General features: G+C 35.0%; 1 long non-coding RNA gene across 1 annotated transcript; it reads left to right on the top strand.

Annotated features, from left to right (window-relative positions):
* The first annotated feature begins 32 nt into the window (after positions 1-32).
* Positions 33-27968, top strand: LOC120582552 (uncharacterized). Its single transcript, XR_005647590.1, has 3 exons — positions 33-950; positions 21354-21498; positions 27059-27968. It is a non-coding gene; the product is annotated as an uncharacterized LOC120582552 (long non-coding RNA).
* Positions 27969-27985: the final 17 nt, after the last annotated feature.

Here is a 27985-nt window from a genome sequence, read left to right as displayed (position 1 = left end):
TTGGCAGCATAGCCCCGCCTCTGCTCCCTAGTCGCCTAGGCGACCGGCCGCGCGCGCTCCCGGGAGTCTCCGCGCGGCGCGGAAGCTTCTGCCCGCGTTTGGACAAATAACCTCCTTGGCCACCCAACGATACGCCCCGTGGAACCCTAGTGCCTGCATATTGAGAATGAGCAGTTTGTCCGCCTGAGCCAGGGACCACGTCAACCTGAGAATCCCACGCTTAGAATTTGGCGGAGATAGAGACCAGAGCAATCGCCAGCAATCCCTGAAGATACGGCTAAGGTCCAAAAAGAGGCCTTGACATGAGGGTCTTGCCCGACACCACCCTGCTTGTCAGCATTCCCGAGAGCTTTGGTTTTATCTTGTATAAGCAGAACGAGAAGCTTTGCTTAAGGGACCGAGCATCAACACAGCGAAATGAATCTTTGTTTTAAGCGTCAGGACACTGCAGGCGGCAAAGGCCAGAGACCTTGGAAGCCGGGCCCACGCCCGGTAACGTCGCCGAGAGTCCCTCCCATCTTCCCCCAGTCCCGCCTTTCTTCAGTGCCCAACAGTGGTCGAGCTCTTCCCACGCCCTGTCAGCTACGGGCGCTTGGAAAACCGGGAGAGCGGAGCCCTGAACAGCACCAGAGGGCCCAGGGACACATAGCAACAGCCGGCTGGGGCACCTAGCAGGGAGCTGGGATTCACTCCAGCCAACCAGACCACGTCTCTGGACCCCATGGCACCATTCTCGGCAAATAAAGAGCTGTTTCATATCACGTGACACCAATCCACCAGCCAGTGGGGAAAAACTCTAGTTGTAGGATGAGCCAATCCACCTTCCACTGTCTGGCCAGGCTGGGCGTTTGCTCCCGCTCCCGCTCTGCCAACCAATCGTAAGCGTGCTGACGAAGGAAGGCTCGAGCTCAACCAACTAGAATTCGCGATTCCTTTGCCACCAAGGACAGGTAGTATGGAGACAGGGACAGGATGCTGGGGTTTGGGAGGGGTCAGAAATTGAAGAGCCAGTCGCTGCACCCTATTCTGGCAAAGGAACAAAATGTGTTTCAGGCGAGAGAGATGAATTCTGCTTTTAACTTCGTCCCCCTGGCATTCTGCCTAAATGATGGGCATGCAAATAGTGCTAAGGGATGTGGGCCGAATCGTGGGATGAATGGAGAAAACAGGGACTTTTGTCTTTAGGATGAGACATTTTCTGGTCTTTAAGGAGACACTGCAGCAGTTGCACGGATCTTCCGTGCGTGCCTCTTAAAATGTTTTTAACAACTCAGTTTTAAAACTTATGATCTGTTTCTGTGTAGCATTAAATAGTCACACACTCCTACCCATAACATCAAATTTAGAAGTTATATCCCTAAATATTTCTGAGTTATATTTTGTCATAACTGGTAGTTGGATTTACCTTCCTTAAACTATGTCCTCGAACTAGTCTACACCCATTCATTACTATCCCACATTTATAGGGAATGTTTCTATAGTTCTGATATTTAATCGTGGCATACCTCGTCACCCTTTCTCTTCCCCACAAGATCATTATTTAGAGAGGATTTTGGTCTGAGTTCCTCAAAAAACCAGGTGTTCTTTTACCATATTTTCTGTCAATTATCAAACTACTACAAAGATGTGATCAAATTTATCGGTGTCCTACAGCTCTGTCACTCCATATTAGAATGGATAACTTACATTTTCATTATCTTGCTATAGTATAACACACACCAAGTTTATGTTTAAAATAATGAAGGGCAAGTGTCCTGTCAAAATATGTAGTAAAATATAATTCAGTAATTTCTTGATTACATATCAAAGTATGAGAAGTTATATCTGAACTTCCATAACTAGCAGTGAAGGTAATTTGCAAAAGAACTAAGAATCAGAGGAATATTTTAAGAGAATTGAAACCAAAGAGGATCTGATATTTCATTCTAAACTAGTAATATGAATAAGCGAATTAAAATTAAGAGAGCTCACATAGATATGAAGTGAAACTCCTTATCTGAGCTTTTTCGTCAGTGATGTTTCAAGAGGATGTTGTAGGTGAATACCGTGTTCACTTAGCTTTTTAGAAGTCTCACATTTTGTGTAAAACCACATGCTTATTTGTGGTTACTTTAGCTTAATGACGACTACAGTTCTTTCAGAGGAGACAGACTCTTAAGATCCAAATTGTGTATTGTGGTGATAAGAACTTCCTAGGCTTGTTGGGGGTTAAATAGAGTCAAGAAGCATCAAACTTTCTCTTTTGTAGATCATTACAACCTGTGTAGTACCTTGCATAACAATGGAGCTGAAAAACCATTCACTTTGCAAGGAATAAAGGTCCAGTGACTTTTCTTTTTAGAAATTTGTATTGGGATTGTGCGTCCAGAATGTAACCTTAAACAACTGTTTTCATTGCGTAGGTCCCTAGAAGTTGAGAAGCTCTGGATTGGAATGCATCTGATAGTCTTCACACACACACACACACACACACACACACACACACACACACACACACACACACTGAGTTGGTTCCCTAGCATATTAGGGAATAAGAAAGCTTTTTGACATTTCTCAGGCTATTTTCTCTGACTTTTCGTCAGTGCTGACTTTCTTCACATAAGTGAAGAGACTGCAGATCTTGGCATATTTGTACCTAATTTATGTGTCTCATATTGACAGGCCTCAATTTTCATTTTCAATGCTGCCATAAAAGTAGATTTTTAATGACTAAGAGGCAAAAGAAGCATAAACAGGAACACATTTTCTCACATCTTGGTGGTACTTACTTAATTTGAAGCTGTACGTGAATTGCTGGTTGAAGGATTACCTGATATAAGAAAGGATGTCAGGACATGTAGAGAATTTTGAAGATTTGGGTGAGAGTTGCGAGTTTGATTCCTGATGCCTTAATCATTCCAACATGAATTATCTATTCTGAGAGTGATTTTAGAAATAAAAACTTATGTCTCCATTCATTTGTTTATGAGAAAGACAAAATAAACATGAGATAAAATGAAATTGAATTTTCCCCAAGAGCTGTAAATCTGTATGATAGTGAAAACTTAACACTGGACACGGACATTTCAAGGTCTCTGCAGCTGGGAGAAAACAAGAGAGAAAAACTTCATTTTTCCTCTCCCCACTGAATCTGAGAGTTATCTCACTTATGCCCAGATACCCTCAACTGTCACACTTGTGTTACCATGGAAACCTAGCTCCTTTCTTTGCTTCTCTGAAAAATGTTAGTTTAGAAAAGGTGGAATGAAATACACTGTTCTGTGATATTCTGATGACAGCAAGAAGCAAATATGCAAAGAATTTAATATAAACAAGTTGATAGAGATTGTTTGTAATATGACTAGTGCTTCTTGTCTATAAAATTCTGATTCCCGTTGCTTCCTATTAAAGCCTACATAGCTCTGCTTAACCATAAAGGGGAAAGGACAAGTCAAGTACATTTAGCACCTATGAAATGCTCCTGGCAATTATGAAGAGAGCAAAAGACATCTTATCGGCCTCTTTTTTTTTTTCCAATTATAAAACCTTTTCCCCCATTAAGTTCAAAATGAGATTTAGACATCCTAAAAATAAAAAGTAGTTGGACTGATCCATAGGTGCAAACGTCCCTGCTTGTGTAGGAAAACCATGGGGGAGTCCCTCTGGGACTGAGGTATCTGGCAGTCAGTCCAAAATATAGTGTCCCTGTGTGTGTCCAGGCGTGAAGGAGGGGACAAGTTCAGAAACAGAAGTACATATGAAGAGTGGACAGAAAAGGGCAAAATAAATGTGTTTTTCTTTGAAAATATGATATCTCAGCACTTTGGCAAAGAAAAAGAATTAGAATGCAGAAATTAAGTGAGTAGTAAAAAAGTCAATGAAAGAAACCCCTGGTTGAGAAAGTAATGTTTCAATAGGCAATTTTAATAAGCAGAAAAAAAAAACTGCTGAAGGAAAAGGGTTAATGATTAAAATATCAGGAGAAAAAAAAGACTGAAGAATCTTAAGAGCTTGAAGATCTGAGGAAGATAGAGCATTAGTGTGGTTCATTTAACATAACAGAAGAGCAGGCACAATGTTGCTTGCATACCCAGCAGTTTCCCTTTATTTTTGGGGAAAAAAATGAGGGGATGAATCAGGACTGATCATTAATGGCAATGCTTTCTCCTCTGCCCATGGTTAGTCCAAAATTAGGCACATGATTCAATTCTTGCCATTGGAATGGGAAGAAGGCCACTGGGGCTGGAGGATTTCTGGGATTCTGACAAGAGTGAGTAGATATCCTCATTTTTTGATGTCACTTCCCTTGCTTTCTGCTTTGTACTTTGAAATATGAAAATGTAGCTACCGTCTTTGGGCTGTAATGCCTTATGGCTGAGATTGAAAACCAATAAACTTTGGATAGCTAAGGAGAAGGATAGGAAGAACCTAGGTCCTGAATGACAACACTGAACTACCAATCCAATACTAGAAATGTCCACCTTTGGACTATGGCTAGGTGAATAGCTAGTGTCTTTTGGTGTAAGTCTGTTAGATTTTCTGCATTTTGCAGTCAAATACCTCCTAACTACAGAAAATGTGAGGGATTTGAGACAAAATGGAGTTTAAAAAAATTAGCAAGAATTTGCAAACACTTTTTATTCTATTAATATCCAGAGTGGTATTTCAAAGACGTTATAATGTTCATTGAACACTTACTATGTATATTACTCTAAGTTCTGAGGATACAACAAAATACAATATGCCAAAAGTGCTTACATTCTAACAGTTGATATAGACATTATAAACAGAAGAGACAGACACTAAGTAATTGATTACACATTTACATTACATAGTAACAGCATAATTAATGCAGGAATTAATCAGGTTTCAGGGGTGTATAATAAAATAGAAATAAAATATTATGAAATATATAACTACGTGACTGAATCAAATTACAAAAACATCAAGTACATGATAATATTATGCATTGTTTATATTGTAATGAGTTCCTATAGGTCAAGAGATACAGGGAGTAAATTGGAATATGTTTAGTCAAGGAAAGCTGTCTGAAGGAAATTAGTATGGAGCCATGTTTTGAAGAAAGTGGCCAAAGAGTAGACTTAATGGGGCAGAAGGGTGTACTCCAGATGTAAGGAACCAAAAGAGCAAAGGAAGAAAGCAGGAATGAAGTAAAAGTGAAATAAGGGAAATGCAGAATCACTTCATTCTTTAATTCCCTGTAGCAATGCCATTCTACGGAGAATTATCAGGAGAAAAAAATCAGAAGCTAGAAATCTCAAAGCAAGATTATAAAAGGTATAATAATATAGAGAAAATAATACAGAAGACAAAGTAGAAAGACTATAAGGGTACATTTGAAATTAAGGCATTATTCAAAATAATGAATAATTTATAATACGGGCATCATGAGAGAATTGTCATAAGAAGTAATTATGTACTGGAGGGCATCAAGAAAGGAATTCAAACTCACAAATAGACATAGTAAGAAAAATGAGGAGTAACAAAAATGAAGACAAGCAGGAAAACATTTTTCCTTATGGTTATTTTTCTATGATAGTTGTTATTAATATTCATTATGTAAAAATGAATGGAATTTGATTGAAAAGAAAAATTTCAACAGACCAGTAACATATAAAGATAATCTTTTTGATAAATAATGTAATTTAAAATGTTTTCCCTAGGATACCTTTTTAAACCTTGTCAGAAAAATCTTTCCAGTAAAAAAAAAGCTATAAGAAATAAGTTGTAAATTAGTGACACGTTTTGGAAACAAAATAGATGTGCCAAATGTAATAGTATTGCAACAATAATAAATACTTGTAATAAAAATCAGAAACTTGTTAGACATGTGATTTCTGATCAAATGTAGTTGTAATTTTTCTAATGCTATTTTCTGTATAAATATAAGAATATTTTAAAATTAAGCTACAGTAGGCATGTGAACATATCTTGATATTATTAATAATAATGTAACTAATATTTCTAGCACTTTACCCTTCTCAAAGCCCTTTCCCACACATCTAAGAAGCTTTTTGTTTTTTAATAAAAAATGTAAAATTAGGAGCAACTACACAAATATGTGATATGAAGATGCTTAACTAGCATTATTACTACTCTAAGATCACTGGAGTATTTAAAGGGTAAAATACCCTCAAATGAAGAAAACTATGAAAAAACCTTAGTAAAGAAGGTTTTTTTTTGAACTGTTTAGTAAAAGGACCCAGAAAATAGGGTGGTGGTTTAGGCCTTGGGCATTAAACAGCCAACCATGCTGTGGGAAAATAAAATAGGAAAAGAACTGTTGAAAATCTACTTGTGCTTCTCACTCACTATTGCCTTGAGAAAATCAGTGCCTGCCCCTACATTTGTGGTGACTCTGAGCTCTGCTCTATGTGGGCTCAAGAAGAAAATCAGGGCTGCCCAAAAGCCCTGTGCTTGTGAGGAGCCAAAAAAAATTCCTTAGGTCCTAACCAACTTAGGATAGTCCCTCACCTACATACACCTCCTGCTCTAACTTCCCTGGGCCAGTGGAGTACAACCTAAGGATTGCTGCTCCTGATGTTCTTTCTTTCTGGGGAGGTAGAAGGTAAACTCTTAATCTTTAAGGAATGATTGGCTGTGATTTTCTTGAGTTTGGGAATTTTCCGCTCTAGAGCTCATTTACTCTTACCTGCTGAGCAACTAGCATGACCCAGAATGGGATGTAGTTAAGTGATCAAACATCCTTGTTTACCTGGGATTTTCTTGGTTTTAGTCCAGCATCCCAGAAGACCCCTCAGTTTTAGTGGGTCTCCATAGGCCTATTCTCATACACATTTCTAGAGAAAAAGGAATGTACATGCCAAGATATTTTGAGAAGTACAATGATTTCAAAAGATAAAAAAGATAGTAGGTTATAGATTCTATCAGAAGCATGAACATTAAATGGAACCAAAATTTTTTAATTGCATAATAAACATATTTAAAAAGGTAAGGGATAATGTTAACCATATGAAAACAAAGTAACAAACCAAAAGTAACCAAGTGGACGTATTACAAATGAAATATATAATAGTCAAAATAAAGAACAAGAAAGATTGGATAAGATAGCAGAAGGGATACACACAGTTTGGGAACACACAGAGATCATATTGAAGTCATCTTTCAGAAGGAAGAGAGAAGTTCAAAGGAATAGAAACAGGAAAAAAAACAAAACAAAACAAAAATAGGGAACAGAAATAGAAATGGTAGCATACAGATAATTGGAACTCTTAAAAGAAAGAGAAGGAAAATAGGTGGTTGACTTCTTAGAAAAATAATAGTGTTAAATTTCCCATAAATGAATGGGTGGATGAATGTACAAATAAAAGAACTTAGATTAAAGGGCCAATGGAGTATCAAAGGGGAGTGATATGTCAAATCCACCCTTACACAAACTATAGTGAAATTTGGGATATCTAAGACAAGGAGAAATTCTAAAAGTTTATAGTATGAAAATTAACATAAATTTAACATCAGATTTTTCAATAACAGCATAAAAGCAAGAACAATAGAGTAAGATTTTCAAAATATTAAATGGAAAAGAACTTAGAAACTAAAGATTAACATTCAGTCAAGTGTCATTCAAGAATGAGAATAAGATACAAATATTTTCTGGCACTGAAGGCCTCAACGATGTTGCCACACAGAGACCCATGAAAACAATGCATGTACTTGAGGAAAAGATGTAAAAAAACCTACATGTTGTTGCTTAAGATATATGAAAAAAGATGATAAAATATATTTGTTTTATATAGCTGTTATTGTCTTTAAAAACATTTAAGACAAAGAAAATAGAGAAAATGTGTTCATAATTTTTGGGAGTGCACAGAGAGGATTGAGAATGTGCCAGAGTTGTTCTTGTCTTAATAAGGGAGATATTTTATATAACTGTATTCACAAAAAGAGAAAAAGGAAGAATAATATTAAAAAGTATTTGAAATAATAGAATTTTTAAATATTGAAAAAAATAAGATAGTCAAAATAGATCCTAAGGTATTATTAACTATTAAAAAACTAAACTCATTGGTTAAAAGAAAAAAAAAATCCATTTATGTGCTATTTACAAAAGGTGCACCTAAAGGATAAGAACATACAAAAATTGGATGAAAAAGTATGTTAGAAATTATTTCAGGCAAATTATTAACCAAAGGAAAGCTGATGTAGTGATATATCAGACTAAACTCATTTTAAGTCAAAAGTATTATTAGTAATGGAAAGAATTACTATGTAATGATAATATGATTCAATACACTAGGAATTTTTTATCATGTAGGTATGCACTAATAAAATAGCCTTGAATTATATATAGAAAAAAACTAATAGAACTATAGTGTGAGATGGATAAATCTGCCCTCACAGTGCATATTCCTCTCTCAATTGTTGGCAATTTAAGCAGACAAAAGCGACAGGGACATTGAAAACTTGAATAGGCAATTAATGAAATTGAACTAATGGATATATGTATATATAGAATTCTCCGTAAGAGCACACATTTTTTTCCTCAACACATACGGAACATTCACAAAAATTTATCACATGCTAGATCATAAAGAAAATCTCAATATATTTCAATGAATAGGTATACAGACCCTAAATTCATAATTATGTTAGACCCTTATAAATAGCAAAAAGACAAATAAAGAGCCCATATATTTAGAGACTTAAAAACTTATTATGCTAAATAATTCATGGGTCAAAGAAGAAATTTAAAGACACTTGGAACCAAAAAATAATGAAATTACTGTACCAAAACCTGTGGTTCTTTTTGGAAATTTATAGCTTTAATGCTTATATTGGAAAAGAATCTCAAAATTAATTCGCTAAGTGGCCTTCTTTAGAAATTAGAAAATAACAAGAAAAATAGAAGGAAAGAAATATAAAAATAAAAGAGAAAATCAATGAAAGGTAAAGATACAATAGAAAAACTCAACAAAGCCAAAAAATTGTCCTTTTAAAAATAATAAGCAAACCACTGACAATAGTAATAAACAATGTTGTGGGAAAAGGGAATATAACTATGGGTAAATTAGAGATTAAAAAGAATAAGAATATAGTCAACAACTGTGCCAAAGATTTTGAAAACTTACACAAAATGGGCAAATATATAACTTGTTAACTGACTAAAGAAATCAAAACTTGAATATCAACCAATTGCAATCTATGGGGCTTATATGAATCCTGATTTAAACAAACTAAAAAAATGACAAGACAATTGAATGTCGATTGGCTATTTGATGATACATTCTTAATTATTTTAGATGCTGTAATGGTATTGTCTTTATGGCTTTTGAAAATAACTCTTATCTTTCAGAGATATATATTGAAATGTTATTCTTATTTATGTATGGAGTATCGATATTTAATAGAGAATACATGTCATATCAGTGAGAGAAACAGAATTGTTCAATAAATGGAGGTAGAAAAAAGTGATTATAGGAAAAAATAAAACTGAATTCTTACCTTATACAATATACAAAAGTCAGCTGCAGATAGATGTCAAAAACGACACTTAAAAACTGTTAGTTGAAATATAGGTAAATACTTTTTAGACTTTGTGGTACAAAAGAATTTCTTTAAAAAGACATAAAAATCTTGATTTAAAAAATATTGATATATGTGATTATATAAAATTCAAGGACATTAGTCATTAAAGATAAAGTACATATTGGAGGAAGATATTCACAATACACACATAAAATCCAGTAAAATATTGATATCAAGAATATGGAAGGAATTTCTTCAAATCAATAAGAAAAGTACAAATGACCCAATAGAAAAAGCAGGGAAAGCATGAATAGACATTTCTATTCAGAAAACAAAACACACGTGGCCAATTAACATATGAAGAAATTTTCAACATCATCAGTGGTCAAAGAAAGTCAATTAGATACCATTTTATACCAGTTTGACAAAATTATAAGCACATGGTTAATACATATCTCTTGAATAAAAGGAACTTAGATAAGCAAATTATAACACTTACCATAAACTTATAAAGATCAAAATAGAATATGAAAATTCCAAAAGTCAAAAGAGAACTAAGAAGATAATCAGGCAGTAAAAAGCAAATTCTTACAACTCACATTATGCTACTGGTTTCTAACATTAGCATTCAAGGAATAATTCTAGATCATCTACTATGTGTAAGGCGCTATGCTAGGAATAAATGGTGACTTTTCTTTCATCATAAGTATATATAAACCTATATTATTAAAAATTAGGCTTTGCTTTGAAAAAGTGGTTAACAGAAGTGTATTTAGGGTACATTTCCACATATTGTCTATTCTCTATTCTCTAATGTCCTTTTTTCTGGTTTATGTTTAGGTTGTTTATTTCACAATTCTTGTCACACTTCTGTGGTTAACCTGATGACTTTGAGTTAGAACATAATTTTTCAAAATAACTTTTTTCCTATTTGAAGTAAGGGCAACTGCTAGTTTCTTGCTGGGGGTTACAATAGTCTATCTTTTTACACAGTGGGGGAAATATTCTTTTGTCAGAGATTGATCAGTTCATATAGATTTGGGTACTGAAGATAGAATTTATCTCTCACTGCTCATAACCCTTAGTGTACCCCTAAGCAGACTTCTTTGTTAACATCAATAGCACATAATTGCACTGTCTTCTGTACTGACTGAGGACAGGGACAGTGTTTTGATCATTTGGATATTAGCAGCATTTGGCACATTGCATAAAACATTTTGGGGATGCATATATGTTTGCAAATAAATGATTGAATGGACTATAACTTTGCTTCTAAAAATCCCACTTTTAGCACACAAAGAAGATGAAAACAAGGGAAGAGAATGGGGATTTTTCTCAACATCAAGGAGAGGGAGATATAAATGTTTCTTCAAAGCTGGCCTTATCCCCAAAGAAACTTCAAGTTCAAAAAGAGTAGGTCTACAGTAGGCAGAGTGGTATCAATCTAATCTAAGTACCAGGAAGGATTTAAAGCTTCAGCTCCTTTATCAAGTGACTGCTCCCTGAAATGCTACACTTATAGTTTTAGTCTTTTGATGTTAAAGTTTTTTTCCAGTTACAATGTAAGTGGGAGCTATGCAGTTAAATTGCATTATTATTCTATCAACTTTGGGCCATTTAGCTATGTTTACCTGGCAGAAAAAGAAAATAAGGTAAATAAAATGGAAGAAAATAAGTTAAATCAGAGCGTAAGTTAGGGCATAAGTCATTGCATGAGTGCGTGCCCAGAGTGAATATAAGTAGGCCTTGGGAATCCATTGTATTTTGTGTCATATACTAATTTTTTTAATGGTAAGATTAATCTCTTCGCATAGTATAATATGAACAATACAAGCCTTCACAATTACTAGATTTTTAAATTTGATTCAAATACTCTTTTATTTTCAAGCAATTGTAAGAATTTTCCAGATTTTGGCGCTGGTAATGCAAGTTGCCTTGATTCTATTCTAGTGGGGACTGGTCTCTGGTATTTATGGATTTTTTAAGTAAAGATTTTGGATATTTCCCATGCAAATTAATATTGTTTCCAATGAAAAGAATGTATAACATATGTAAATTACCTTAAAAATGTTAATCTGTTGACATAATTAGATTATATGAACAACAATAAACTCCCAGACTGAAATTGAATAAGTCAGTTTTGTACTATACACTGACAAAGTCATAGGAGGTAAAATGGGCAATTTATGGTGTTGTGAGGTTATGATTATGGTGTTCAAAAGAAGCAATAGAAGTAAAATCATGGAGAGAGGACACCAATCAATAGCATATATTACTATGATTTTTATACTAAAATTACAAAGCTTTAAAGGGTTCAATGCTATCTATACAGTAGGGCTACAGACTATCTTAAGCCTGGGGGTTTTTCTATCTGGATTTGTGACCAATGGGATAGGGGTGGGCCTGAGGCTCTGTAAGACATTTAAGCATGGCTTGGTGAATCACCTGTGCTTGGGAATGGGTCTTTATATAGTACTCCTTAAACCCTGGCTCTCCAAAAGTAGGAATGAGGAGCATTAAGTCATTCAGATCAGTAGCTATCCATCTAGACATCTGTCATCTACCTTTTTTTTTTTTAACTCCACTAGGTTCCAGAAAGGACTGAAGTACATTTCATAAATACGTATAAGATAACCTTAAATAAAAATTATATAGCCATAAGTTTTCTGATTTCAAGAATCAGATGAAATCTTTCCAAGAACCTTAACATTATTTGTTCGAAAAAAAAACAAAAACAAAAACAAAAAAATAAAACAAAAAAACCCTGTATTTCACATTAGATTATGTCTATGTAAAAGTTTTCATTATGGCATTCACACTTTTTCTTGCTTTCTGTGTGTGCGTGTGTGTATGTGTATGTGTGTGGCGGGGGGATGGAAATATGCTCAAATCCCATCCAAGCCTCACTAATTAAAAATCTGGGAGACAGAGGGGTGTATGTGTGTTTATTTATAATATATATATATTGAACAAAACCCTCTAGATAATTCTGACATACCCCCATGTTGAAAGTCAATTTAACAATATGAATTCTGTATTTTCTGAAGTAAAAAAAACCATGCTTTAAGTGATCTCTAAAATTGCCACTGATGATATTGAATAACTAGATTACCTACTCCAAATTCAGAACCTAGTTTAAATTTCACTTTCCTATGTGTCCCTTAAATGAGAATTAATCTCTCATCATAAACATCCATGGATTCATGGATGTTTGGGGCAGGGGAGAGAAGGGTGGAGAAGCTATGAGTTTCCTCCCATCTTTCTAATCCCTATAGTGCTTTGGCTAGTCAATAGTATGCTTTGGCTAGTCAATAAATGTTGACTGAATTATTAAATGGTATTAAAATTATGATCAAGTTCTAAATTATCAAATTCTGTTATCCTCTCTATTAAATGATGTTCTTTCTACTCATAATATTTAATATCAATGGTTTTTTTAAACTTTGAACTTAAACTCTATACCAGGTAAAATCATAACAGTAGGAATTTTCAAACAATGTAATTTTACAGAGAGCAGTAATACAGGCTTAATTCATAAGAACCACAGCTAAGTCACATACTTTTGGTAATTCTTTGTTAATTTTCTAATCAAATCCTAGTACTAAAATATAATCAAACTCAGTGTCTAACAAAATAGTGGAAAATACAGAAAAGCTCCCATTTTCTATCTTATTGCATGTAAATTCATTCTAAAAAGAAATCACATCAAATTCCATTTCAATCAAAATAGTAAGACAATTCTAATCCGGTAAAAAATATGTCAACTGTTATAAAACAAATTACCAAGGCAAATGAGTTTTAAAAGATCGTGTCATCATAGTTAAAAAAATATTAGGATAATTTATAAAAACTTAAACAAGACTTTGATACAGTTTTGTCTGTGTCCCCTTAAAATTTCAGGAACTTTTCTTGTTTCTTAGAAATCAAGGATACCTGCATCAGCAGTACTTGGAAAAATGGCCTAAGGAAATATTTATTATGTTTTTAATTTCTTTATTAAAGACCCTCTTTTTCTTTTCAGCTTGAGGTCTGGTATAGACAGGTTAGGAAAGCTTAGAGATGGTGAGGACACAAAATCTCCTTGGAAGCTCAGGCAAGAATAGCCAGATGACAGCGGGCAGGATAGAGAATAATGAATACCATTTCCTCATGGTGAGTTCACAGTGGGAGCCTTGGTTGGGGGCGCCCTTGGCATGACTCTCACGAATTGCACAATCTGATCTTCTATAAAGAAGTTTTCAAAGGCATAGCTGAAATGTGCTAAAATGGGCTTACTACCTATGCAGTCAGAACATGTTTCTGCATACCTATATGGCCAACTTATTTTCAAATTTATTTGGGAAAAATAGAAAATAGAGTTCCTTAGTACCAGAGAGATCTAGTTAAAATGCACATGACCATTTTATATCCAATTATAGGTTCCTTTGGGAGTGCTCACACAAGTTAGGCTCCTGAGGACCCATATTTTTAGTGTTTGAGTTCTCTGGTTGTAGCTCATTGGTATACCATCTCTAGCTCATGGGCCAGTCAGATTTGCTTCTTCCTAGGAATTTAGAATTGGACCCCAGAAAGCTGGGCAGTTGAACTAGGAAGTGTGGGAAAGCTACTCTGGGAGGCTTTTTTTGGGCTCTATGTCAGCAGAGAATGCTAATCTACAGAGAAAAGTCAAAGAATGAAGCAGAGAGGTAGAGAAAAGAAGTGATGGCCCATTTAGTTCTTGAGAACTTGCCTGTTTGGGAGGAGATCTAGTTGCATTTTCTGCCATTGCATATGAGTTGTCTCTCCCACTACAACCTTATACTAAATTTTCCTTTACTTTAAGTTAATATCATTGGATTTCTATTACTTATAACCAGAATATTCCTGACAAAGACAAAGTTATTCCATTAGGATGTGTTCTCTTAAACTCTGTTAGGTTTATATTGGAAATGAACAGCATTCTGCTATCAGTTTATCAGCCTTAATTATATGTTATGGCCCAAGTGTTGTTCAGAACCTAATTGCAGATAGCTTGTGATAAATGACCTTTGGAGCTGCTTCATGATGGTTATTTAGAGGATCCTGCTATATTCCCAGGAGAATATAACATGTCCTTTCTGTAATGATGATAATATTGTCTCTCATGCATGTTATTATTTGCATTAATAACAAAGTGCAATGTGAAATATCCAGGTAATGGCCAGGTCATGCAACTTGAGGCCTGGAATGCAGCTTATCTCACAAATCCAGACATAGAGCCTCATGTTAGCCTTCCAAGAGTAGATGTAGTCCAGGAGGATTTTAGTATTTCCTGTAGCTATTTATATAGAAGGAGATGTTTTACTTCTATTTACGATTTGTTGTTATTGTATAGGTAATGTTCTTGTCTTCTGGAGAAACTAAAAAGTAATATGAAATCATCTAGTTTTTCTGTAAGACAGCACCTACCTTACCCAGAAAACAGTGTCATTTCTCCTGTGACTACAGGGAATTCCTTATTGTCCTGCCTTCAGTGAAGAGACATGTAGGGCTTCTGGACTGTAGCCTAGGTCACATTTGTAAACTCGCCATCATCACTAAAATAGCTTTATATTTAATTTTTAAATCAAACTCTTAGACCATACAATTCATCGTCTAAATTTGGACACTTTTGAGAGTAAAAAGGAGTGCTATTAATAATAAAGCTAGGATACCAAGCATAAATTGGGGCTGCCACAGGTGAACTGGATGATGGTTACTCTTGAGGCTTTGTAGTCACAGTTTCTGAGTGACATGTATTGAGAAGCCCAAAGTTTCTAGGCAGGTTTTTTTTTTTTTTAATTTATAAAATATTCTGATTATATGCTCAGTTGAAACCAGACAAGAGGTTATATGGTAGGTGAATGAATAGTGATTGCGGCTAGACAAATCACTTAGTGGAGAATGTCACTTGTACAATGCACACAAAGGCCACATGTTTATGGATATAAGAAGGTTGACCAGCATAGGGGGCCATTAGATTCAATCTCTTAATTTTAATATAGTCATGTGGGTAACAATACTACTACTACTAATAATAATCTAGCTAACATTGTTATATGCTAGACATAGTGCATGTATTTATTTTATCTTCATAGTTAGCATGATTTCTGAACAAATCAAATTTTAGCTGCCACTTTGGAGACTTGTTCATAGTCCCACCACTAATCACCAGCTCTGTAAACTGGGGCTTTTTTGGGGCAGCAGTCTCATCACCTTTAAGATTAAGTGGATTGTATTTCATAAGCCTAAAATTCCTTTCAGTTCTTAACAGCCTATAATTACAGCCTATATACATCTAAGAATTTTACTTTTCTTGGAAATGTTTTGATTATTTTGATTCAGGCCAATTCTTAGTACAAAATAGGGACTGTATATGTCCATGAAATAATATTGTAAATATGTTTTATATACATATACGTAGTATGAAAGTAATCTTAATTCCATATTTATAAAATCACATTGGCAGCATGGCGTAGCATCAAGTACCCAAACTAGAAGCCAGCCACTTATTTTCTCTGTGAATTTGTGAAAGTCATTTAATTATCCTGAGCCTGCTGAATGCCTTCAACAGTAAAATGGGAATAAGAACAGCTACTTTTTCATGATATTATGAAGATTAAATGATGTGTAGTATGTTAAAGTACCCACTATATACCAGATCAATAGATGTATACAATCAATAAATGTAGTATTTTTCCTATTAAAATTTAGTGTCATTATAGAATATTCATATCATAAATATGGGCTGCCAGTGGATTCCTCTGTTCCCAATACTGGCTTTTACTCTTAGAAGTAGTAATTACACTAGATAAGAGCACATCCCTAATTGTATGCATTATCAGAGTCAAACACATCCGAGCCCAAATACTGTTTCTCATTTTCTCAATATATGTCTTTGGAAAGGTTAGTTAGGCTTATAGAATCTCCATTTTCTCATCTGTAAATAATGAATGAGTAATGTATATAAATCACATGGTACAAGTCCTAGTTTATAGTTAACGATATACACTATAATTACTATTATTATAATAAGATAATATTGGAGAACAGAAGTCAAAGTCTACATTTAAAGTGGGGAACAGAGATGTTTCTAAAACAACTTTATGTAATGCATGTAGACTACAGAAGTGTCTGTAAGTGAAGAATGGCAGCTGAGACAACAAACCCATGGATACTTCATCAGCACTGTGTTGTTCTTACTGAGCAGAATCTCATTCATGGTCATTATTTACCCATATATCATGGAGTGGCCACAATGGTATGTCTCCTAAGAATCCTAATAGCTTCACATTTACAGTAGGGTTGCGGATTTGTTTTCCCATTTGGGCTCCTGACAAGGAAATCAAAAGCTTGGATCAATGAACTCTGCAAGCAGTGTTAAGTCTGCTCTTAATCGTTTTATTGATAAAACAGAGCAGTTTGATTAGTAATAAACCAATTTTGCCTGAGCCCTATTCGCTTCTCTTGTAATTGTTATTTTAGGGAACCTACTCTTACAATTTTTTGATAAGAAATCTAATATGGACTATCAATGATCACATTTAGAGAATTATAGCTGTGATATTAATGAGGACAGACAACATGGATGATGACGATGATGAAGAATCATTTAATGTGTATCAGAAACAGAACTGACAACTTGATTTTACCTGCATCATCTCAATTAATCCTAATTTAAAAAAAAATGTGTGACTTAGACAAGAGTCAAAAGTATCATTGCTTAGTAAAGAGTTTGAATTTTCTGATGCCAATAGACCTTTTCCTTGGGCCCTTTTTCAACTGAGTCTAAAGTTTACTATACAATTCGTTTTGAGGAGAAGGATCTAAATTTAGTAATTGGAGACTTCTAGTCCCCAATTCATAGATTTGGTAGTTCCTTAAGGTCCTTGGCTTTGTCCTAACTCTATGCCTGCCTGAAGTAGAAGCTATGGGAACCAAGTGAATATTAAAATCCCAACCTGCCTTCATTCCCCAGGACCAGAATTTATATAAGGGTCCAGTGGCCTATAGACAGCCTAAACCTTGATTCCTATTTTCCACTCTAGGTTTGAATTTCTTTTCTTTTTGTATCTTTTTGTATCTTTTCTTTTTGTTATTTCTTATTCCATCTTCCAGTTCTGGCTTTGATGTAATTTATATGTATTTATCCAACATTTATAAGTGTTTGGAATGGGACCAAGGGCCCATCAGCTTAACCTCCAGATTTCAGTATAAATGAGGATTTAACTTCTGACCTTCATATCTTCAAGAAGGCCATGTCTAATGTTTGTTATGTAAAGAACTGGCATGAGGAAACTAGCACCAGGATCTAAAATCTCAGAGCCCATCACAATATGGAAGGTCATTTGGGATAATAAAACAAAACACAACGCAACGAAACAAGATGAAACAAAAGAGTCTTCTACCCTTAATTATTTAATATTTGAAATAAAAGCCACAAACCTTAAACTCTGATGGCAGTGAGACTGCAAATTTTAAAATTTGTGAAGTAACTGGGTTAATTTATTTTACTAGGAATAGATATAAAAGGTCAGGTAGTATTTGTGAAATGTTCAAGATAGTACTTGTGGAGTGTTCACTTTTAAGTAGGTATGTGGTGGTCACCCCAAGGCATCAATGCAACCCTCCTAGAACGTGAAGTGCAGTCCGAATAGATCTGTATGCTTACCCTAGTAGTGTCAAAGTTCCTACCAGTTAAGTCACACTGTTCTAGATTTCTTTGGCTCTAAAGTCTTTAAGCAAGGTTTTTATTTGGTTACCTTAATTATAGTATTCGATACCCTAACTGTGTCTTCCAACAAAATATAAATTGATGTAAAAGCATTTTGTTTCCTTGAACACAAACACTCACATTCCTGTGGGGTTTTCCCATTTCTGTCCTCTCTGCAGTTTTGGTTGGCTGGTTCTCTGGTGCTCAGGGACAATGCTGGGAAGTCTGAGCAGGGCTTTGCTCTGACAGAGACTGATGAAGCCTGGAGCAGCAGGGATGTGCAGAAACTAACAATATTCTTTTTTCCCCCTTTTTGGCATTTGAAAAGTGTCAGATTACAATGAGAATAAATACATATTGGAAGGTTATTAAAGTAAGTGTGCACTGCTTTGCCAACTACTTAAGTTCCCAGGCTTCCTAGAGGAAGGCTGGCTGAGGATTATTTCAGGATGCCAAGAATTGTATCTTAAGAGTCAGGCTTCTTTGTGTCCTGCTGCCTCTAATAGAACTGAAAGAAGGGACTAGGGCAAACCAAAGTGAGATTTTCACACACTGTACTTCTCCCTTTCCCCCTTAGCCCTCAGCAATACCTTGTCAAAAGGCTAGTTAGGAAACAACCCGAATGTTCATCAGTAGGTGAGTGGATTAACAGAATGTGGTATGTCCATACAATAGAATATTATCCAGCCATAAAAAGGAATGAAATTCTGACCCATGCTACAAAATGGATGAACGTTAAAACATTTTGCTAAGTGAAATAAGCCAAACACAGAAGGACACATATTGTATGATTCTACTTACATGAAATATCTAGAATGGGCAAATTTACAGACATAGAAAATAGACTAGAGGTTACCAGGGTTTAGAGGAAGGAGGGAATGGGGAATTATGGTTTAATGAGTACAGAGATTCTATGTGGAATATGAAAAAATTTTGGAGATAGATAGTGGTGATGGTTGCACAACACTGTCAATTAATTAATGCTCCTAAATAGGCCTAGGGCTTTTTGTAGCTGCAAAACTTGCTGGAAGATTCTTAAAGACACCATCAACTCCCCTAAACTACCCTCTCACTCAACAATACAAAGCCTTTGCTTTAATCTAAATGTATTCAAAATGTTAGCTTTTTACTCATTTCTAATTTTCCTAGAAAATTTTCGAAGACTGATTTGATATCTTATGTAGTGAGGGACTCCTTAGTTATTGTAGCTCAGTACAATGCATATAGAGACCTAGCAAACCAGGTAATTGTATCTAAAGTAAAAATGCTTCCTGGAGAGTATTCATACTCAGAAATACAAGTATTTTCTCACTTTTAAACGAGAGCTTAAAGCCAGGAATTCCTATAATTCAAACTGTCATCCCTGGGAGAGATTAGCTAACTTTTAATCCAGTGAGAATAATAAAGTTTAACACAATAGAGGACCCGAGGCACATAAACATAGAGTAGAGAGTGAGGCAAAGGCTGGAGGTCGAATCTCATTTGTGTCCGTCCTATCTTTGTTGCACTGGACAAATGACTGAACTCTTTTGTTTTCTCATCTGTAAAATGGGAATGATAATAATAAAGCTTCTTCCAAAGATAAAAAAAAAAGTCGTTAATTGCTTACGGCTCCCATTATAAACACCCTTGTAAACTCTTGGAAAGCAGTGACTCTCTTCATCGTTAGAATATTCCAGAAAAATCTAGTCTGCTGCCTTATAGATACCCAGGGAGGACTTCGCTGGCCAAAGCAGTTCCCAGTGCTTAGCACTTAGCACCAGCACTGAAGTACTTCCTGAGCTGTTGAGTATCTGGAGATTCACCTTGCGTAGTCACAAATTCTGTTCTTGATAGTTTAGCGATCTAACCACTCTAATCCCAGGCTGGAATGTCCCAGTGGCAGGGCCAATGGGCACAATTCTTCATTAAAAGCTCTGGAAAACAATGACATTATCCCTTATATATATATCTCCCTGGGAGGATATCAGGATTATTTTGGCTTCCTCAAATCTAATTAAACCATGAAACCACCCTATGGAACAGACTTTTTATCCCTATCTTACAAGTTACGAAACCTAAGGGGTTAAGTGATTATGTTAAATTTACTTATTTAAGCATGGGAAGTATAAACGAAATTCAGTGCTTCATATTTTATCTACTGGGTTCTACTCTCCTGGCACCAAAGAAGAATTTAACACACGTATCCTTTATGCTTGTTGCTCCCCCCCACACCACCCCATCAGTAGTTATCCGAGGGATTTCTATTTCCTAAATCATAAAGTGGTAGGTAGACTTTAGAGTAGTGTAAGAAAACTCTAGGCATAGAGTTCATTTTTTGAATGGTCTAGATATTTAATTAAGAAAGCCTGTAGCTAAGGACAAATAATTTTCTTGATGTATATACCAGTTTCAATTAGGCAGTGGTTAGTTAAAATGCATTTATAGGACATCCTAAGTCAAGAGTTAATGAAATTTGGCATATTTCACCTGCTGTAAAAGGATAACCACACAACTTCATTCTTGGGTATCTTCTATTGGTTATTTACATGAATTATTTATCTTATGTCTGGAAATTTAATACATGTCATAGAGCTGCAAATTACACAATCCATCTTAGGTTTTGTCATTTGCTGTTTAAATGGATAATCAATCTCAGCTATTAGTTTTATTTATTAAGACCAGCTCAAGAAGTAGAGTTTTAACCCCATTTTACATTATGCTAAAAACATAGACATAGTCCAAGATGTTGGATGCAGTGAAGGCAAAAAGAAAACCAATTTAAGTGAAAGGTGAATTAATAAATGCTATGTCAATCTTGCATGTCAGGACTGTGGGAGAAGATTAATATATTGCCCCTGCCAAGTGAGAAATCAGCATGTACTGGTCAGTGGGTAAAAACATTAAATGACATAATGGCTTCAAATGTTGTTCTGAATCAGTGAAACGAACTTTGGAAATTTTAAGAAATGAACTTTCAGATGTACAAAACCTGTCAGCTTCCTCTTATCTTATAATTTTAAAAAATAATGTTGGTTTCTATCCTAAGATCCTCAAGCAAAATGTATCGGAATGTTATATTAGCTTAGTCACTAAGTCCAGTGACAGACTGCCCAGAGAAACTGGTAATGAAATTCTTTCTAAGTTGGTTTTTTTATGACTGTCTTTCACTTGACAGGAAAAGTGCAGTATAAGGGAAGATTTAGGCCTTGTGACTATGCGTCCAAGCTCAAGGAGCGAGAGGAGGAAGGACAATGGATTGAAAAATGAAAACAGAAAAAAAAAAAGAAAAATTGAATTCAAAAATTTCGGGACACACTCAGGTATTCATATCTTGTTTCCCCCCTACTTCATATGATGATTGCATTTATCACCACACTTCTTAAAACAGTCTGCAATTTTAAGCTTTCTAAGCAGCTAAATAATTAACTTTTATTAAACAGAACATTATGTAGAATCCCAGGAACTTGCCCACTAAGTAGAATTGCAGATAGAGAAAGAATGGTGTGCTGTAGTCACAATAATTGGCTTTTAAGGCTGTTTTTTCCTCAGTGTTCATAAACATCTTTTCTCAGGCAGCAAGGCCTGCTTTGCTCTACCTAGAACATCCCTTTTCCTCATCCTTCCTGCACCCTTCCTATTTAACTCTTATCCAACCTTGAAATCTCAGTGTACAATCCTTTTCTAGGGAAACTTTTAATTCTCCAGGCTAACTCAGATTTCTTTGTATGGAGTCTCATACACTTTTCACAAGACCTTCTTTCATAGCAGTAAAATTTATATTTGTCATGAAATTATTTTATTGATCTCTGTCCCCACTAAGGGAAAGTAAGCTCCATGGGGTCAGGGGCCATGCCTGCTATTTCTCATCATTTTGCCTCTAGTTCTTAGCACGGTGCTTGAAACATAGCAAGAACTTGATTAATATTTGTTGAAAAACTGACTGAAAAGCAAGAGCAATTTTACTTTTGAATTGGTGAGAAAAGGAATGCAAACCACAACTTCTGTACCTTTTAAAACCAATATGAGATCAGTATTCTTGTGACTAATATGAAGGGACAAGTGTTTCATAGTATTTTAGTTCAGGGATGACTGTAAATGAACAACAACTTTGCAATAGGCTATCTGGGTAATTTGGAAATAACAGTGAAAGATGTTTGAATGGTTGATTGATTATTGTGCAACAAATACATAACTGGCTTTAAAATTAATTTTCTATATTTTGGTTAGAAGAAGGAAAGAGGAAATTGAGATGGACCTCCTGAGCACCTTGGCTTCTTATAAATGCATCACTCTTTCTCTTTCTATGATTGTAACATCCGTTGACCTTCCATGACATGTTATTGCTCTAATGCAGCAGGAGAGATCAGGAACCTATCTCGTGGAGATTAGAAAATGGGACTTCCTTTTGTTGCATGACCGCAACCCCTCCCCCATCTTTGTGGCCTTTATTTCCTTTTTCCTTTGTCAGGAAAAGTGTCACCTGTGGGTTTCCACTTCAAAATTACAAAGGCAATTCAAGATTTAGTTCCTTTTCAGCTTGCTGCTTGGCTTAGTGACAAAACTCAGCTATTGTTTTAAAGATAAATATAAAGTTGAATAGTAAAAATGAGATCTGAGTGAGAAGCTCTCAGTGGTTCCTTTTCATCTCATCTTCAATTAATTCATATCTTTGATGCAGAAGGCACTATGATATGTGTTAGCTAATAAAAAGACTCAGTCTAATGGGAGAAGCAAAGTTGTAACTAGTAATATAAGAAAGGTGGTGATAAGTATTAAAATAGAAGTGCAAAGAAAATGCTATGGGAACACAGGGGAGGGAGAGATTAATTCCAATTTAGGGATTTTGGAAGACTTTGTGAAGGATTTGGAGTTTGAAGATGGATCTTTAATAATGGGGAAGATTTCAATGAGTTCAGAGATTAAAAAAAAAAAAAAGAGGGTCTTCTAGGCAGAAAAAAAAAGGGAAACCTAGACAAGAAGGTAGGAGAGCACAGTGAATGCTTTAGAGATATACAATAATACTGTGTTGCTGGAGTTCCCAATGTTTGGCAATATAACGAGAAATAAGATTATAAATGTAGATTAAATCTGTAGAATAAGCATTGAATACTCTGCAAGACAGTTGGGACTTTATTCTGTAGATAGCATCTGTTCAGGAAAGGTCACTTTTATCAGAATTTTAGTAAGTTTTAGTTCAATATGGTTTAGTAAGATAGCTGGACTTCTATTCTTATGAGGTAGTGAGAGATAAGCAGGGGAGCTACCTAGTTTCTAGTGTTCTTTTTCTTGTCCTGTTATTCTCTATGGGTTTTTGGCTTTAATCTGCTTGAGATGGGTACATGGGCTTTGATGGCTGGAAGGTTGGGGTAGGGAGTTAAAATAATACTCAGGTTGCATCAAAACATATTATCTACAAAAGAGGCTAGCTGCCCAGTGTTCTGGTTGGTGATGACCCTGAGCCCCAAGGTGGGTGATGGAGGAGAAACAATGGCTCTTTCTGCTGCCTTGCAGGCCTGCATGTGCTCTGTTTCAAGACTCAAAGCACACACAGGCAAGTGTTGCCCATGGATTTTGAAATTCATTTCAGCTTTGTAAATTTTGTTACTGTAATTTTCTCCCACAGTCTGGCAATAGGATGGCTGATAGTCTTTGTTTTCATTTCTTTTATCCCCCCCTGAGTGTTATGTATATTTTAGTGTAAAGTTTAGAAAGGCTGAATTTTAGGCTACTATCTAGAAGTCATCTTAGACCAGAAATGAGCACATGATATTTTGAAGTTTTGGGGGTTGATTTCATGGTTCAATGATTTAATAAATAAATAAATGATTTAATAAACAAGAAATATATTTCTCGTTTGTGATCGCAAACAAAAATCTGAGATCAAGGTGGGGCGGATGGAAGATCATCTAGGCCACTTTTATAGTAGTCCAGAGGGGAGAGACTCTGGGCCAGATGGAGAAGAGAAGATTGACATGAAATTTGCCAAAGGGGTAGAGTATGTAGAGGTTATTGTTGATTGGATGTATGAGCTAAAAGCGCAAATTTGCAATATTACCCAGGTTTCTGGCTTCAGTGATTGAGGAGATAGATGAAAGTCCCACTCAAAGGATGGGGAATGTGAGAGTAAATAAAGATTTTTATTAGACCAATCATAAATTTATTTTGGATATGTTAAGACTAAAGCGACTTTGAAGTTTTTAAGTGTGTATACAAACAATGGAAGGAAGACACATGGGATTAGAAGTCAAGAGATATATGTGGCTTAGATTGATGATCATGAATATACTCTTTATGCCAAAGAATTGAATATAATTTCCCAAGAGTGAGCATGTAGAATATGTAGATAAGAGAGCCAAAGTCAGAACTTTAAGAGTATGATTTATGGTGGAGTGGTGGGGAGAAGAGGAAAGCACCAAAAAATTGGAAGGAAAGGCTATGAGCGTAAGACAGAGGGAAAACCTGGAAACTGGCGAAGCCACGAATGGAGGAAGGAGAGTTCCTGTTTAGGAATGGCTGAATGAGCTGAATTGAGAAATACCTGTTCTCCATCTAGACACATGGAAATGGTGGCTAAAATACACATTTTACTAAATACCTGGCAGATCTCTAAGGGATACTCTCTGCCTGTCAGGAAGGAACTCAGCTGAAGTAGTGAACAGAAGTCGACACATTAGCAACACTATCTATCCCACAGAAGTAAATGAATATCCCAAGGGTGAGCATGTAGAATATGAATATGAGAAGGTCACAGATGCCACAGGGCATTTATTCAGCTTCCAGGACAGGACACATTACTTAGTAATTGGGTTATAAGCCAACTTGGTGCCAGAATCAGGTCTGTAATCCCCTTGTCTATTAGAAGCCAGGACCCAGTAAAGGCACTATCTTGTCAGAGGCCCTGAATAACTCCATAAGTTATTCCAGTTTCATAAGAAAGCTGGAATTGCTCATCTGCCTTGGATGTTGGGAGGGAAAAGAATCTCTTGAACATAATCCCAACATACTGACTGACCTTGAAGAAGAGGAAGAGCTCAGAGGAAGAAATTCAAAGCATTGAGAAGACTCAGGGAACGACACTTTAAAACAAAATTATGCAATTTGTCTGAGACTTTAAAATAAATTCTTAAAATGTTCAAAGGGATAAAAGAAGGAATAGGGTTCCTACTTCAAGAACTGGACATATTAGGGAAGAAAGAGTATGCAGATTTAAAAACAGAAGCATACAGTCGTTTTAAGCAATGAAAGACTTTGTCATTAAAATAAAGATCTATAGCTAGATTGAACTATAGAGTGATTCAGATAAAGGGAAAATTAGTGAATTGTCGAATTATACCTAATGAAACCCACAGAATGCAGAACAGAGAAATAAAAAGATGGAAAATATTAAAAAAGAAATGAAGAGGCATGAAGGATAAAATGAGAAGCTTCAATATACAGCTAAGAGAAGTTCTAGGAGAAAGTAAAGAGCAAGGTAGAGAAGCAATATTAAAAGGAATTATTAAAACTGTTTTAGAGTTAAACAAAAAAAGAATCATAAGTTTGAAAAGGCACACAGACCCCAAGCAAGATAAATGCAACAAATTTGCATCTAGAAACATATTTAAATGACAGACCATCAAAGATAAAGTGGAAAAAATATAAAGCTATAAGAGGTAAGACAGATTATGTATAAGGGAACAAATCAAATAGACAGTTAACTTCTCGTGTTTGATCTTTGTGATCATAGATAACAGAAGACAATGAAATATCTTCAAAATGCTTAGGGGGCAATCACATTATTTATTCACATAAATGTCATTCAAGAAAAGGCAAATGTTTGTATACATTTCTAAGAAAGATTACTACCCACTAACTCTGAAAGCAAGAACTGCTAGGGACTTCACTTCAACTAAAAAAACTGAACTCAAAAGGAAGGAGTAGGAAGCTCATACATATATAGAAAATTGATTTATGTCCAAGTGGGCACACAGACCAAAGGAAGAAGATACACAACTCAATAAATGGTGCTGGGACATTCCATTCTTCTCAAGAGAGAAACGAAATGAAATTGGGTCTCTACTTCACTCTATATACAAAAATCAATTCACTGTAGAATAATTTGAAAGGAAAAATTATTATAGAAGAAACTATAGGAAGGTATCTTTATGAACTTAGGGTAAGGGGAAATGTATTAAACCATAAAGAAAAGGCTTGATAAATTTGACTACGTTAAAAATGAAATCCCCTCAGAAAAAAAAAGATTGGTATGTAGAACAATTTTCAGAAAATTCAAGTGCCCAGAAACATGTAAGAAAGGGGCTTAGCTGTATGAATAATTGGAGAAATGCAAATTAAAGCACAATGGGATAGCAGACATGGTAAAAATGTATATTGATAATATCAAAAGTCATAGAGGATTTGGCATTAAAAAATGGAGATAACTAATGTCCATTCACAGTAGTGAATGAATATTTACAGTATTCACTGAATCAGGACATATTATAGTGCATTTATACAGTGGAACGTTATATAGCAGTGAAAATGAATTAATATAAACTATATATATGTGCATGGATAATTCTCATAGGTAATGATGAGTGAGCAAAACAGGTTGCAGAAGAATATATGCTCTATGACATCATTTATATAAAGTTAAAAAATTAAAACTATTATATGTGGTTTAAGGATATGCACATGATAAAATCAGAGAGGTGCATGAGAATGGTATAGTTCAGATTCAGGAGAGAAAGTCCTATGATCTAGGAGGGTTCGCAGGCATTTCCTTTGTGTTGTAAATTTTATTTATAAGGCTGGGAGGTAGGTATATGGTCATTTGTTGTTTTATTCTGTATATTTATTTTATGTCTTAAATATTGCATAATGCTTTTTTTTTTTTTTAAGTGAAAAGAGTAAATCAGAGATCAAGGAATGGAAATGGCAGAAGAAAACCATTCTTTTCATCCTTTTTTACTGGGAAGGGAAGAAAAAAGAATGAATTTTATTTCTTGATGCCAAACGATTTGGAGGAATTCAACACTTTGTGCAATTTTGTAGGTAAACTGACAAGTGAAACTGCAGGATTGTAAGCTCAAACACAATATTTTCAACCTTATGAAATGATTTTTGTTATCGGAATGGTACCAGGTACAAAGTCTGAATCATGTTTACATGGTTTGGAATTATGTTGAATTAAATCATTAGGAAAGAAAAAGCTCTAAATGGTTTTTTCTTTATAGTCTTTCTTATTCTTTAACTAATATATCTTTTTGAGAAGAACCAATAGTATATGTGTACAAAAATGATCAAAATTGAAAATATTGAATTATTGAAAATATATAGGAAGAATATTCCTCTAAAGACACTGAAATTTGATGCTATGCAGGTCTCTTAAAACCGGTGGTACAAATGTAGATTGTTTGTGATTAAATTTGTTTATCATTTTCACGTCCAGACACTAAACGAGGTATCTTTACACATTTAGTTCATTTATTCAGCATAGAACTTTGAAAAATGAAAGAACTCACCAACACATTCATATCTTTTTAGTGACATTTTTTAATGTGTGATAAAAATTAGATGCTTTAATTGTCTCCCTTTTAAAACTAAATCACTCATTTTTCTGAGTAGAGTACAATGTGTTCTGTGCTAAAGGAAAACCCCTGCTTGAAACAAAGGTGTTGCTGAATAGCTCTGCCAAAGACCTTTATTTCAAAGGCAGAATTTTATTCCACAGGAAATGTGAGTCTGAAAGTATTTTACTAGTAATTAGCTTTTAAAATAGCAGCACTTCATTTTCTTCATTTATGCCTGAAAACTGGACACGAATTT

The sequence above is a fragment of the Pteropus medius genome, unplaced genomic scaffold (assembly GCF_902729225.1).
Source record: "Pteropus medius unplaced genomic scaffold, Ma_sr-lr_union100, whole genome shotgun sequence".
Taxonomy (NCBI): domain Eukaryota; kingdom Metazoa; phylum Chordata; class Mammalia; order Chiroptera; family Pteropodidae; genus Pteropus; species Pteropus medius.
Note: the sequence above shows the minus strand (reverse complement) of the source record. Positions and strands in the feature narration are given on the sequence as shown.